The sequence below is a fragment of the Pinus tabuliformis genome, chromosome 3_1, assembly GCF_031772625.1.
Source record: "Pinus tabuliformis cultivar Carrire ecotype Pingquan chromosome 3_1, CPIR1, whole genome shotgun sequence".
In the NCBI taxonomy this organism is placed as follows: Eukaryota; Viridiplantae; Streptophyta; class Pinopsida; order Pinales; family Pinaceae; genus Pinus; species Pinus tabuliformis.
The window spans coordinates 672,391,986-672,405,731 of NC_142301.1; positions in this window are offsets into that span (position 1 = coordinate 672,391,986).

The following is a 13,746-nucleotide window of genomic DNA, read 5'->3' on the forward strand; positions in this document are numbered from 1 at the left end:
ACTCTGCATCAGTCACACCCTTGCTACTGACAAGAGTTATCTTACTTGCCTCTGTGCGACATCGCAGTCAAGGCATTACCTTATGACCCACTGCTGGGACTCCTATACCAAACGGTTTGAGGTCTAATTGGGACTTCTTATTGGGGATATCCCATTGACATGTTGTTTTTTCCAGCACCGTCAACATTTCTGGTGCTAGAAGGAGGGCCTGATGACAAGCAGTGTCCTCTCATCCAGTTTTGAACATTTTCATATCTTTCATGGAGTCTTCCATTCTTCTTCCCCCGAGGTGTTTTTCGAATCGTGAAGATGTCTCCATATCAGAGAAGCTTTTCAATCTCTTGACCACTCACACATATGATGTTGAAGGCGAAGTGGCCCCGCCTAAGCACTTACATAACTTCCTTTCGTTGATTTATGAGGAATATGAGTTTACTAACGAACAAGTCGGCATGTTGCTTGCATTCACACTTTGTGAATACCCATTTCATTGGGTGCTCAGCCTACCAGCTGACACTGTGCACTCATGTGAGCTTTTATTTGATATTATTGAAGACATATTCCATCATTTTGATCCAGACCATCTTGATCGGAAACTGTTACAGCAACGGAGGGCTCCACATGAATCCGTTATTGATTTTTGGTAGTGCTTCTATGACTTACAGTTTCAAGCTCCGAGGAGCCAAATTAAGTTCGCTTATCTCTAGAAGCGGTTCGAGTATTGTCTTAAGAAATCTGGATGTCCCAAGAGAAATATTGATGTCAACCCTCGCTCAACCTTCTTCATTGATGGAACTACGCAATTCCATGTGGGAGTAGGCACTGTCTCAATGGATCATCCACCTCCCTCTCATTCAACAGTTCCACCATCGCCCTGTGATGCAGAGGATCATGTTTGCACATTCTTTCACCCTTCACACCCTCCCCACATCACTGCACTCAATTTTCGCGCAGAGTTGGTTGTGAGTCCTTCGAGTTCCCATTTGCATTATTTTCTTCGATCTCCATCTTAGCACTCAGGTGTTCCTCCAAATGATGGTGTCTTGTGTTTGTCCATTCTAGACTCTTCACTTGTTGTGAATGAGGAAAAACCCACTGACAGAGTTGGTGTTGCACAACCAACATGCACTGTCATTCATGAAGAGTATGAGTGGGAGCTTGAACATCAACACTCGGTGAAGGATGACTCCCTTCCATCTGAGCCCCCTCCGTTCCTTCCTAGCTTCTTTGGTGAACCTGCCATCCATGATTTTGTATGTGTGTCTTCATCTACGGATGCACCCATTTTTGATCACTTGCAAGACTCACCAGATTCTAGTCCATCATTCAACAATGGAGAGGATAAGTTATTCATTGAAGATCCACTTGATCCTTCATCTATCTTTTCCGGAAACACAGAGGATGAGTTCGTTCGTTTTTCATCTACCCCTCTATTTGATTCATCTGATCATGAGGATGTCGAAGAATTCATTGATTTTTCTAATTGTGGTGGTCGTGATTTATTTTCTTCCATTTTTTTCACGATCATGAATCTATCACAATTGATCTTTTGAAGCCACTAGCTTATGATGATCTACTTGATGATGAAGTTGAGATACCCAAGACTGTTGAGGCACTTCAACCCGAGCTGATAGTTATGTTAGGCCCTTGCTCTCTTGGGGTTAGTCTCCCTTCTGATCATGAAACTGTTCAATCACCCAAGAATCCTCATCACTCGTCTGTATGCAATGAAGATCCACCTCACACACAGATCACACTTCCTCCACTCGAATGGAACGATCCCATTTCTCATGCATTGGAGGAGAGTTACATTGCAAGCACTCATTCGCGATGCAATTTATCTTTGTTTCTTTCATTTGCTTGCATGTCTCAGTCAAGACTATGCTTTTGCTTCAAAGTTTCACGTAGTGTCACACAACACCATGATAATTCCACAGACTGTCCGCCATGCACATGCAGTCACTTATGTCCTGTGGGCAATTTGAAACACGAAGTGTGGCTGTCTTCATTGTTATATATTTCTTGTATGCTATTCCACACGACTGGGTTACTCGCAGACCAAGCCTTCACCAACATGGGTCTACTAATATGCTGGTGGTTGCATTGGAAGTATCACTTCATGTGATCAAGCCCATGCACTGTTAGTGTAGGAGTAGGAGTAGTGTTTGCTTCCAGTTGTTTGTTTGCATGCTTTTTTACTTTCATGCTTTGATTTCTTGTTTGTTTTGTTGCTTTCTTGTTTACTTGCTTCACTTTCATTTTTGCTTCTGCTCTTGCTTTGCTTTGTTGATTGTTAGTTCATTTGCTTGTTTTGTTCGTAGGTTAGTTCGCATGAAACCATGTGTGACTCATGAAATGAGCTAGGTAAAGTACAAGAGGGTGTGTACAACTATCACTACTTGGTTATCTGTGAGCTTGCCTCTGTATGATGAACTTGTTACTCTTATTCCATGATACATCGAAGGAAAATACGTACTCTTTGAAGTGAACCTTGGTGTAAACACAACGCTCGCACGCTAAATAGTGTCACCTTCTCTAGTCGATTGTTTCTGGGTTAACCCTTGTTAGCTCAGTCAAGTAGATTAAGGTGAGGGGGGGAATCTTAATAGGCATGTAAGAGATATAATAAACTACTTCTCTATTGGAACAACCTCTATTCTCTCAATAAGTCGGGATCCCTCTTCCGCCTCTGAAAAGAATAAGTTCTATGCACAGTGAAAAGTCAAAAAATTCAAAATGAAAAATGAATTAGGTGAAAGAAGAGAAAGGCTTCCTGTGCAAGGAGGTGATGCAAGTAACTCTGCAGGGGTACTAACCAGGCTCACTGGCAGCAGAGCCATGCTTGTGTTCCTATGTGACTCCATCAGGGTATTGTCCAGGCCCTCTGGCAGTGGAGCAAAACTATAGATGAAACTAAGACTTTGACGACTATACTGCTTGTGCACCTATATACCCCTCAACCCCAATTGAAACAATTATGTTGCCTTAGCTTGGAATGTGTGTCAATAGACCAAGATTCTGGCAGATGCTACATCTTACATCAAGCTATTATGAAGGCAAGATGAGCTAAGAATTGAATAATACTTCAGAAGGTGTTACACTCGTTTTCACGAACAAGGTCCATTCAAAGAGCTGGAGTTCTACCAGTGTGTCATCAAGTGTTGTAGCGGCTACAACCACCCTCCAAAATTTTGCCTTAGCCTATTTTAGAGCCTCCCCTACCAACCTTACACAGCATTTTGTCTTTCTTTGTCAAGTACTCATGCTTTAGTTCTTTCCTCGTATAAACGTAACCTGTTGATCACAGTTGATCTGTTTCCCTCACAAGTTGCTCATCCGAACTTGGTCTAGTTGTAGGCTGAGTAGCATCCCCTTGAAAATTACACATTCCTGGAGGGCAACCATCCTTCCCTCCAAGAATTATGCAATCCTCTCTGACACCTACTGGGCTCTAGGATTGTGCAATCCTATCAGCCAACCCTCCCAGCAGGGTTTGCGCAATTTTTCCCAACAACAGGTTGTTCAACCCAGAATTTGCACAAATCTGGGCAGCAGTCAGCTGTTAGGCCCAGAAATTACACAATGCCCTTGGGTAGTCAACACAGCTTACAGTCAGGAATGCACATTTTTCCCATGCAGTTGAGCACTGGCATGCATGGGTAGTTTCGTTGATTAGTTCCACCTGGGACCGAGGAAACTTGACTTGCATGCATGCATGACTTGATCTTCCTGGAATAGCAAGAGACAAGATGCAAAAGGCATCCCATGATTCTGGGAGCTATTTTTAGCAGTCGAGAGTTACATGCAAAGTTGATTTAGAATTTTCCCTCCAAGTGTCACTTTTTCCTAGATTTGTGGCATGTGCATCTTGAGACCAAACTTATTTATTCGACGCATCAAAGCTCATTCATTCACATTGATCTTGGAGCTCTAACATCCCGTAGCTCATCCAGGACTCTTCAACACATCCGGCTCAGTTATTCACGAGTACGTTGCCTCGGCTTCTCTTTTTCAACATTTTTATCGCTTTTTGTGTATTCGCTTGTGTGGGTGCTATTTGCTTGATTTATTTGAACACCTGCTCTCATTTACATATATTCTAGCTTATCCTAGCTTTGTTTCAGTTTTCGTTTCTATCTCACTGCTTTCGCATGCATGACACTGTTTTGCACGGACATTCTCCCAACCAGCAAATGACCTCACCCACATGTATGTTGATCTGTTTTCTCAATCTTCCATTCATTTTTTGCATGCATTGTTTATCACTTCTGCTATCACTTAGTGTCGCCATGCATTTCATTGACTTACTTTCTTTCAGTTGCCTGTCGGTGAGTTAGGCCAACCTTAGCCCAATCTTTGCCTTCACCAAGGCTACTTTGCGCAATTTGGAGAAGGAAGGCTCACCTTCCTCTCTAGATTTGTGCATTTGGCCTAGCACTAGCCTCCTGGACTGAATTGCACATTTATGGAGGTTAGTGGCTACTTGGCCCAAAATTTTTCGTAAATCTGTCCCTAGGCCAATAGTCTTTCCCAATTGGAATCACGTATTACGCAATCCCAGTAGCCAACTACCCAACTGGATTGTGCATTTCACAGATCTAACAGCCATTCCAGCCTCCCAGTCAGTCCAAAGTACCTTTTGTGCAATCCTGGAAGCCAGTCATTAAGCCTCCCAATGAAATTTGCACAATATTGCTCATCAATTCCCTAGGTATTTGTTGTGTCATTCCCTATATTTGCTTTGTTTTCATTGAAAAAATTATTTCCATGCATGCTCCTTGTTTCAAGATCTTTCAGGTGTTCACCTGTCTCAATGGCTTCCAAGAGAGAAGGATCCCAAGACACCGATGGTGTTGCAGCTGGAATAGCAGTTGAATAAGTGTCCTCTAGCATGCCAATCTATGAAGATACAAAGTTGTTACTAGACAAGGACATCAAACTGAAGTGGCAAGAGGTGAATGAAACATTTGCAAATAATTTTGGGGAAGACCTTGAAGACCGTCAGGTGTACTTGAACATTCATAAGTCTAGCCTGTACCAGATTGCATGCATATACCCCACGTTTTCGTGTGCGGATATGATTCACTGGATCCTCTCTCACACTAACCCCAAGACGATGACCTTGAGCAATGTCATTGGGACGAAGCTTGCAACCTTCTAGGCACGAGATTACGATGAGATGTATCAGATGGATGAGCCCATGACTATCATGACCCCTTTGTTCAGCTTGCCAAACAACAAAGGCCACTCCAAAGATATTCTAAAGGAATGGGTAAAGGAGCCACCTTGTTTCAAGATGACGCCTAATTGGATCTATAAGACGAATATATTGAGGAAGGCATACCAATACTTGGTCATATTCTCATGTCGACTGAGTGACCAAGCAAGCACTGAGACCTTCCCTTATAGTTGGGTGGTCACGCTGGACCAATTGGCTAGGGAAGGAAGACCATGCAACTGGTCTAGCATACTGGCTCATCAGCTGAAGGAGCAAGTCACGAAGGCTCGACAGTCACCTGAAGGCATGCATGCAAAGAATTACATGTCCGCCTACATTCTAGATGCAGTTTGTGCCCAACATGAGTTCCCGGTCATAGAGTGGGCATGGTCATCGACGGATACTATTGTGAGAACATATTTCAAGCTATTATCTGAGTGCAGCCTTAGAGGAGTGATCATACAGATGTTTGACCATCTTGTCACCCCAGTGTATAGGTTGATATTCTAGCAGGATCCACCCTGCATGTTAGAAGAAGCAATGAGGGCATTGCTATGCATTGTCGATTGATATGACTCACTGTCCGGCACGTTGATCTGAGTGTTCAGTGCAGAGAAGCCTTGCATGTTCTGCCAAAGTTTGCTTTGTACGTGCTTATCATGTAGGAAGTAGCGTATCATACCTTTGTAGGATTAACTGCTAGGCTGCAGCGGAAGAAGAAGGAACCTTGGCCCACTCTTTCATTACGGATTGGGTTATATGAGATCCAGAGCATCAAGAAAGTAGATGTCGAAGCTGAACAAATGAATAAGTACCCATTCGACCTCTGAAGCTTCAACCCATATGACGCACATTGCATTGTGAAGGATCACTGGATGAGAGTTCATTTTAGTTGGATCCATTGGGAATTTCATTGGGCTGAGTAAGACTCATGGAGGTATTGCTACAATTACTCCATACCCAATGAACAGGTTAGTTTCTTCATAGAGTGGTTAGCACGGCAGCATGAAGTAGCATCACAGAGAACACCAGCAGTAGCAGCAGTATCAGCAACAATAGAGGTAGCAGATCCAAGCATACCAATGTGTGACAAAGGGAAGAGAAATATTGTTGATCGCATGGAGGATGAACAAAGCTACAAGTTTCAAGCAGATCCGCTTGTAGAACAAGCAGCTATGGCTATCCAATAGAAGAGGCAGCAACGTGAAAAGAAAATTGCGTGAAGGCAGAGAGATAAGAAGAGAAGAGAAGAATCAAAGAAGGAGTTGCATGAGTTGAGGGAGAAACTCCAAAAAGAACAAGAGCTAGGCCAACAGAAGAAGGAATCACAGTAGCAGAAGATTCAGCAAGGGGTGCATCACGTGCAGATAGATGAAGCAGTGCCCATACAAGTAGTTGATTCTTGTCAACAGCTGGCATCAGGTGAACAGGGTGAACCCTCATAGCGGCAAGACTTTTCTTAGGAGATAGAACAAGATCTTGAACAATTGGATACTGACATGGAGTAGTAGGAGCTGGAACAAGACACTGACCTCATGCCTCACCAAAGAGAGGTCAACTCGCCTGTTTCAATGCATCGAGATTATGAGCAAGTATCGAATGACCAAGGAGGCACTAAGATCCTTGGTGGTCAACTGGAAGCAGAGATGCACAATAGCTCCTTTAATGAATCTCAACATAGAGTTGTGCAGCCTGACAGAGTACCAACTCCGGAGGACAGAACATCTGGGCCTACGCAAGTTGAAGAACAAGTGATTGTGACCGATGTGCACAAGGACCCAATTGCTTTGGCCAATATAACTAGAGTGTATGTCAAAGCCACTAGCTCCAGTGTTCACTTCCTCATAGTTGAGAATGAGCGAATGGCGGAGGAACTATAGGTGGCCAAGCAAGGAGGAGACTTGGTGACAATTTCTACCCGAGCTGAACTAAAGAAGGCAACACTTTATGAAGTATTATCCTTGGACACAAGCATGTAAGCATTGTACTCAAAGATCGGTATCGTGCATCAAGCAGCATTCATCTTCACAGATGGCAACATCGATGTGTGAGAAAATCTCACATCTTGAAGAACATACATGTTGTCGTTGAAAACATGTAGGCATGGATGATGAAGTACAAGGGAGCCCCACTTAATTTGCCCAAGATGATGAGGGCCAATGCGGTTGAGCGACAAGCACGTATTCGGAGTCAGATCCGAAACTATGAGGACCTACCGTAACTCATCACCGACATACAAGCTTCCCATGCACGAGTATTCAAACGTATGGAGGTTGTGGTGCACATACATGCGATTCCATCATTTGTGACTCTCACCCAAGTGAGGACAAAGAAGCAGGTCCAATAGGAGCTTGACTCACACTTCGACGAGTTGATGCGTGTCGCCACCAGTCCAGAATTTCCTATCAGTGTAGACATCATGTGCAAGTATGTTTCTAGTATGGCCACATTGAGGACAATGATGTGCATTCTCTTAGATGAGTTGGACAAAGGAGCCAAAGCAGTGTACTCGGATGCCATGGAGGCAAGGTTCAGGTTCTGGACGGATGTCACAACGGAACACATGGACACTATCAGAGACTACCAATCTTGGCACCAATATGTTATTGTTGATCAACATGAGGATGTCGAGCAATTGGACTTCTATAGTTGTCTAAGTCAAATTGGTGTCTAGTTTGGCTTGTTCAAGCCATTGTTCACATTGGTAAATGTGCATTGTAATGTTGAGTCATGTAAATTGTAAGTCAAGTGTCAAGAGTGAATCTAACAGTCATAGAGTAGGTGAAGAGTCATGAGGGTAGTTGAACGGTCACAAAGGGGAATTTTAAGGGTCACACACCCTTTGCTATAAATAGTCCCTCATAACTCATTGTATAGGATTTTGGTCATCCAAGCTTCTACTAAGCTTGGACAGTATTGTAACACACGTTGGCTTCTCCACTGCACGGAACTAGTACATCTCTTTGGAGGAGCAGGCAGATGTAGTTGTACCGTTCCACTAATGCGGCTAGCAAGTTTACATGGTGTACTATATGATTGTGACTTACACTTCTTTAATAATACAAGCCAACACATTTTCATGCATATTTTGTTATTGTAGTTGGATTGTTCCGTTTGCCTTAATGATATATGTTGTTTAACTTACGTACTTGTATATGAACTGATTTGTATGCAATTATATGAATCTTGTTGGTAATGTGTTTCATATGTTGTTAATGTTGTTACCGTCCATGTCGACTGCTCTGCCAAACACAAGACAAAACTTTCTCTTGAACCTTGTTATATCAACTATCACACTCGTCTCGGACTGATCCTCGAGTGTTGTTATGTTATCTTGCCTTGTATGTTGTGACTGTCGCATCAGAGTGGACTGCTTTGCTGGAATTTGTGCATGTCCTTTGTGTGGTGTGTTCCTATCTGAGTTGGGACTGATCCCTTTCAACCTAGAACTCATCTTCACCTTCCTCTCCCTTCGAAGTGCTGGAACCTCTCGTACACATTCCTTGACTCTCTGCATCAGTCACACCCTTGCTACTGACAAAGTTATCTTACTTGCCTCTGTGCGACATCGCGGTCAAGGCATTACCTTACGACCCACTATTGGAACTCCTACACCAAACGGTTTGAGGTCTAATTGGGACTTCTTATCGAGGAGATCCCCTTGACATGTTGGAAGGTCCAGCACCGTCAACACTTGTAAATAAATCTAATCTCTTTGGTAAATTTAAATAATTTAAAGCTCGTGTGGAGAATCAAAAAGAGAATAAAAAAAGTTGTTAGTGATGGATAATGGTGGATTATGTGGGAAGGAAGTTGAGGAATTTTGTAAGAAGTTCAAAACAGCAAGGAAAAATACTACTTCATATACACCTCAATAGAATGGGGTTGCAAAATGATGAATAGGAAATTAATAGAAAAATCAAGGAGAATGTTTAATGGTGCCAAGTTGGGGCGGAATTTCTAGGTAGAGGTAGTGGATACTACATGTTATCTAGTAAATTAATCACTCCTATGAGCATTGGTTGAAAAAAATCTATATGAGGCAAGGACTAGTAAAATATGCTCTCTTAAACATTCCAAATTTTTGGTTTTGATGCTTATGTACATGTTCTAAAGTAAAATAGGACTAATGCAGATAATAAAGTCAAAAAATGTATATATTTTTTGTTATAAGATCATATAAAATGTTATAAACTTTGAAACCTAGTAGCTAAGAAGATTGCTTGCAATTAAGATGTGTTTTGAGAGGTTAAGAGTGTTCCCAAATAGAAATTCCTACAAAGGAAAATGAACTATAAAAAATAGATTTTAAATTGAAGGATGATCAATATAACTCAACAAAGAATAGCAATCAAAAAAGTAATGGTCTAATACTCCAATATTGAGGATATTGGTTTCCAAAAGAAGAAAATCATAAAGTTATAATCAACCTGATTTTCCTTCTAGTTTTTCTTTATTTATCCCTAATGATCATCCTCAAATTGTTAGGGAGGTAGTGGATTTAGAGGATGATAAAATCTAGAAGGACATGGTTGAAGAAAATCATACCTTAGATAAGAATGAGGCTTGGGATTTAGTTGACTTGTTGGCTAGGAGAAACCCATTCATAGAGGATGTATCTTTAAGAAGAAGTTGAATATAGAAGGTAAAATGGTGAAGTACAAAGCTCAGTTAGTAGCAAAGGAATATTCCCAGGTAGAGTGAATTGATTTTGGTGAATTTTGTTTTCTCCCATTGCTTCTACTAGATTTCCTTTTTTGTCGATGTTTCTTTTCATCTTAAATTAGACAAAATAAATGTAAAGAACATTCCTACAAGGGTATCTTTGGAACGAAATCTACATGAAATAGTCAAAAGATTTTGTAAAGAAGGGAAAGGAAGATATGGTTTGCAAGGTAAAAAACAAAAAGCCATGTATGGGTAAACACAATCTCCAAGGATGTGACATCAAAAGTTTGATACTTGTATATTGGGACTTGGTTTCTCAAGAATCAAAGTTGAGTATTGTGTGTATTCAAAGCAAGTTAGTGATCATTTTATTTATTTGGTCATATAGAATCTAAATTTAAAAAAAAATAGGACGCCTTAGAAGTAGCAATGAAGAATCACAACTTGAATCGTAATTCTTCTTCTTCCAACAATTCTTCTCATTGACATGAACTTTCTACTTTTAGTTTATCCTTCCATTAAACATATACTTATTCTTCTTATGAGTGACTTAGTGATTCTAGACCATCTTATCATATGGCTAAAATCCATTTTTTCTCTTAATGATAGTAACACCAAACAAATATTTGTTGGCGATGATAGATCTCTTAATGTTGTAAGGCGTAGAATAATTCAAGTAGATATTGGTCCCTAGTGATGTATTATGTGACCCAGGTCTTTCTTGTAACCTTCGATTAGTATATCATACCACTCATTCAAGTGAAGGTAAAAAAACAATTATCATATCACCAAGTAGTAATCAAGGATTTAAAATATCGTAAGCAAATCTTTTCCACTAAAGTTGTTTATGATATTACTAAGTTATATAAGTTTGGAAACTTTGGCTCATCATATTTCCCTTATTGTTTTAGGTCATAAAAATGAATTAAGAAAAATTTGGCAAGAGAAATTTTTTCATCTAAAGTATTACTCACTGCAACAACTATGTAATAAAAACATGGTGATTGGTCTTCCTCTCGTTTTTTGTAGAGGTCGTGTTTGTGCTTGTTGTGTCCTAGGAAAACACCACTAGGAAGTTTTGATAAACATGCCTATTGGTATGCTCTACCCCCTTTGTAGCTTGATCGCAATGATTTGTGTCATACACTTTCTTATCCTTCTTTCTTAGATACAAGTGCTTCTTAATTTTCATTGATAACTTCTCTATATGAACTTGGGATTACTTCTTAAAATGCAAGATTGAAGTTTTTGACTTGTTCTTGGCCTATATGGACTATGTAGAAAAACAATTTGTACATCAAATGAAAAGGTTAAGAATAGATAATGCAAGTGAATACCTCATCAAGAAATTCACAACTTACTACATTGCATAGGGAATTCAAATGCAACATACTATTCCATATACATCACAACAAAATGGTTTTGTTGAAAGAAATAATCATATGTTAATGGAAATGGCTACTTGTATGCTTCAATCCAAGGTATTAAGTCTTCATTATTGGGATAAAATAATCAATTGTGCAAATTGCACTCCCATAAAGGATTTAAAAAATATAACACCAGAAGAAGCATGGACTAAAATTAAACTATATGTAATTTAATCCCATGTATTTAGTTGTGTAGGATGGACTAACATCGTTAATGAGAAAGGAAATTCTTACATCCTAAAATTGATATGTGTATTTTCATTGCATATTTTGAATATGTAAAAGTTTTTAGACTTCTGCAACCTAATTCTAGTGAAATAATCATTAGAATATATGTTAAATTTGGTAAAACTATCTTGTCATATGAGACTTATTTAGTGATTCTTTCCTCTTCAACTTGCATGCCATATTTAACATTTTTGTCACCTTATGTTCCTCTTATATTTTCTTCTTCCTATGATGATAGTCAAGATTAAAATCCACCTCTACCTACTCACCTTCCTTCCAGATGATCCTATTAAACATGAACCTACACCAAGACCATGGTTTCCTAGATTAGTACATCTAACATAAGTAGTTGGTGATTTTTCCAGTGATCCAAAAAATCAATGTCATACTCATTCACAATTCCATTGAGACTCCTCTCTTTTGGATCAAGTTTCAAAGGCTTATAAACTTGAAACACTTATAAAATATTTAGGCCATCCAAATTTGCATACAATAACGAATGAAGAATATTTTTCCTTAGCGGTAAGCAATACTTGGAAACTTGTGCCTCTTCTAAAAAGAATAAAACTTGTTAGGTGTAAATTCATATAAATAAATATGTATGCATCAAATGGAAGTGTTGAAATACATAAGGCCCAACTAGATTCTAAAATATTTTCTCAAGTTGAAGGAATTGAATACAGTGAAATGATTTCTCTAATCACAAAATGAATTCCATGGACCTTGTTCTATTCCTTGTTGCCTCACATGGATGGGAGATCCATCAAATGGATGTTAAATTTTCCATCTTGCATCAGTGTCTACAAAAAGAAATATACATGGAACAACCTTCTAGTTATGTTCAAAGTGACTCCAACCTTGTTTTCCACCTTAAGGAATATCTATCATCTTACTCAAGCTCCTTGCGCTTGGTGTACAAAAAGGATAGATCTATTCTTGACACTAACTTCTCTAGATGTCATTCTAATTCCAATGTCTACTCTAATAAAGTATGAAACCATCTCGTAATCCATTTTATTTATGTTGATGAGCTTATCCTCACTGGTAATGACCCTAAACTTTTAAGCCATCTAAAATAAAGTATTAAGAAGAAGTTTAAAATTTCTTTTCCTGTGGAAAAGTTGTAATTTTATTCATAAGACAAAATTACATTTTGTAGATGCTGAAGAGCATATGCAGATGCTCTATTCGAGCTTTCACCAAAACCAAAAAGATGTAAAAAAATAAAAAATAAAATATTGAAATAGCTATTGTTTTCTCCCTTTCTTCTTCTCCACCTTTCGCCATCCTCCCGTATTGGGGGTAGTTGTTACAATGGATAGTTGATTTTCTGTTATAGTTGTGGGAGAATCCTTGTCCAACTCTGATCCTTCTGATCTATGAGCTCTCTTATTGCCGGGCATTTCCTTTCCTATTAGCTGGGAACCTTGTTGTTGCATGGGGTTTTTGGGGGCTTCCTCTTCTTTTTGTGTGCTGCCCTGAACTATTTGTTTGTCTTCTTCTACATTGTTTTCTGCATTCTCTGTTATGTCTTCTTCCTTCACCAATGGCTATGTATATTGCCATCCTTTCGATTTATGTTGTTGCTACTTGTTCCTATTGGGGATATTTCTTGTCTGTGGGCATGCACTAAGCAGGTGGCCTGTTTGTAGGCATCCACGGCATCGGAACGCTGTGTTTTCATAATCCAAAGGTTGAATCCACTGTGTATTGTTGAAGTTCAGTATAATACTTTCTGGCAGTCCTTGACTGAGATCTACTTCGATACATATTCTGGTGAAAGTAAATATTCCCTTTATGAGTCTCTCCTTGTCAGTCTTTATGAATTTACCCAAGGTATTCCCGATAGCTATTAAAACCTGGTGGTGCCAAAAATGTAATGGGAGGTTGTGCAACCTAACCCAAACTGGCATCTTTGATACCACCATTGTGTTGGCATCAAATTCTGGAAACCAAGGGGTGATGAAGAGTCCAGCACTGCCCCAGAACCATGGTCCCTCGTTTAGGATACTGTCCATTTCCTCTTTTATATTGAATCTTACTATGAAAAACCCCTTGGGGCATAAGTAGATTTCACATTCTGTTGTCCAGTATGTATGTAGCCATTGATGTAGTACATCAGATCTAGGCCAAAAACCATTAAAATGGAAAATGACTACATCGGGATGTAGGTCTGAGTATATGGTATTTACCTCGGGTATAGCG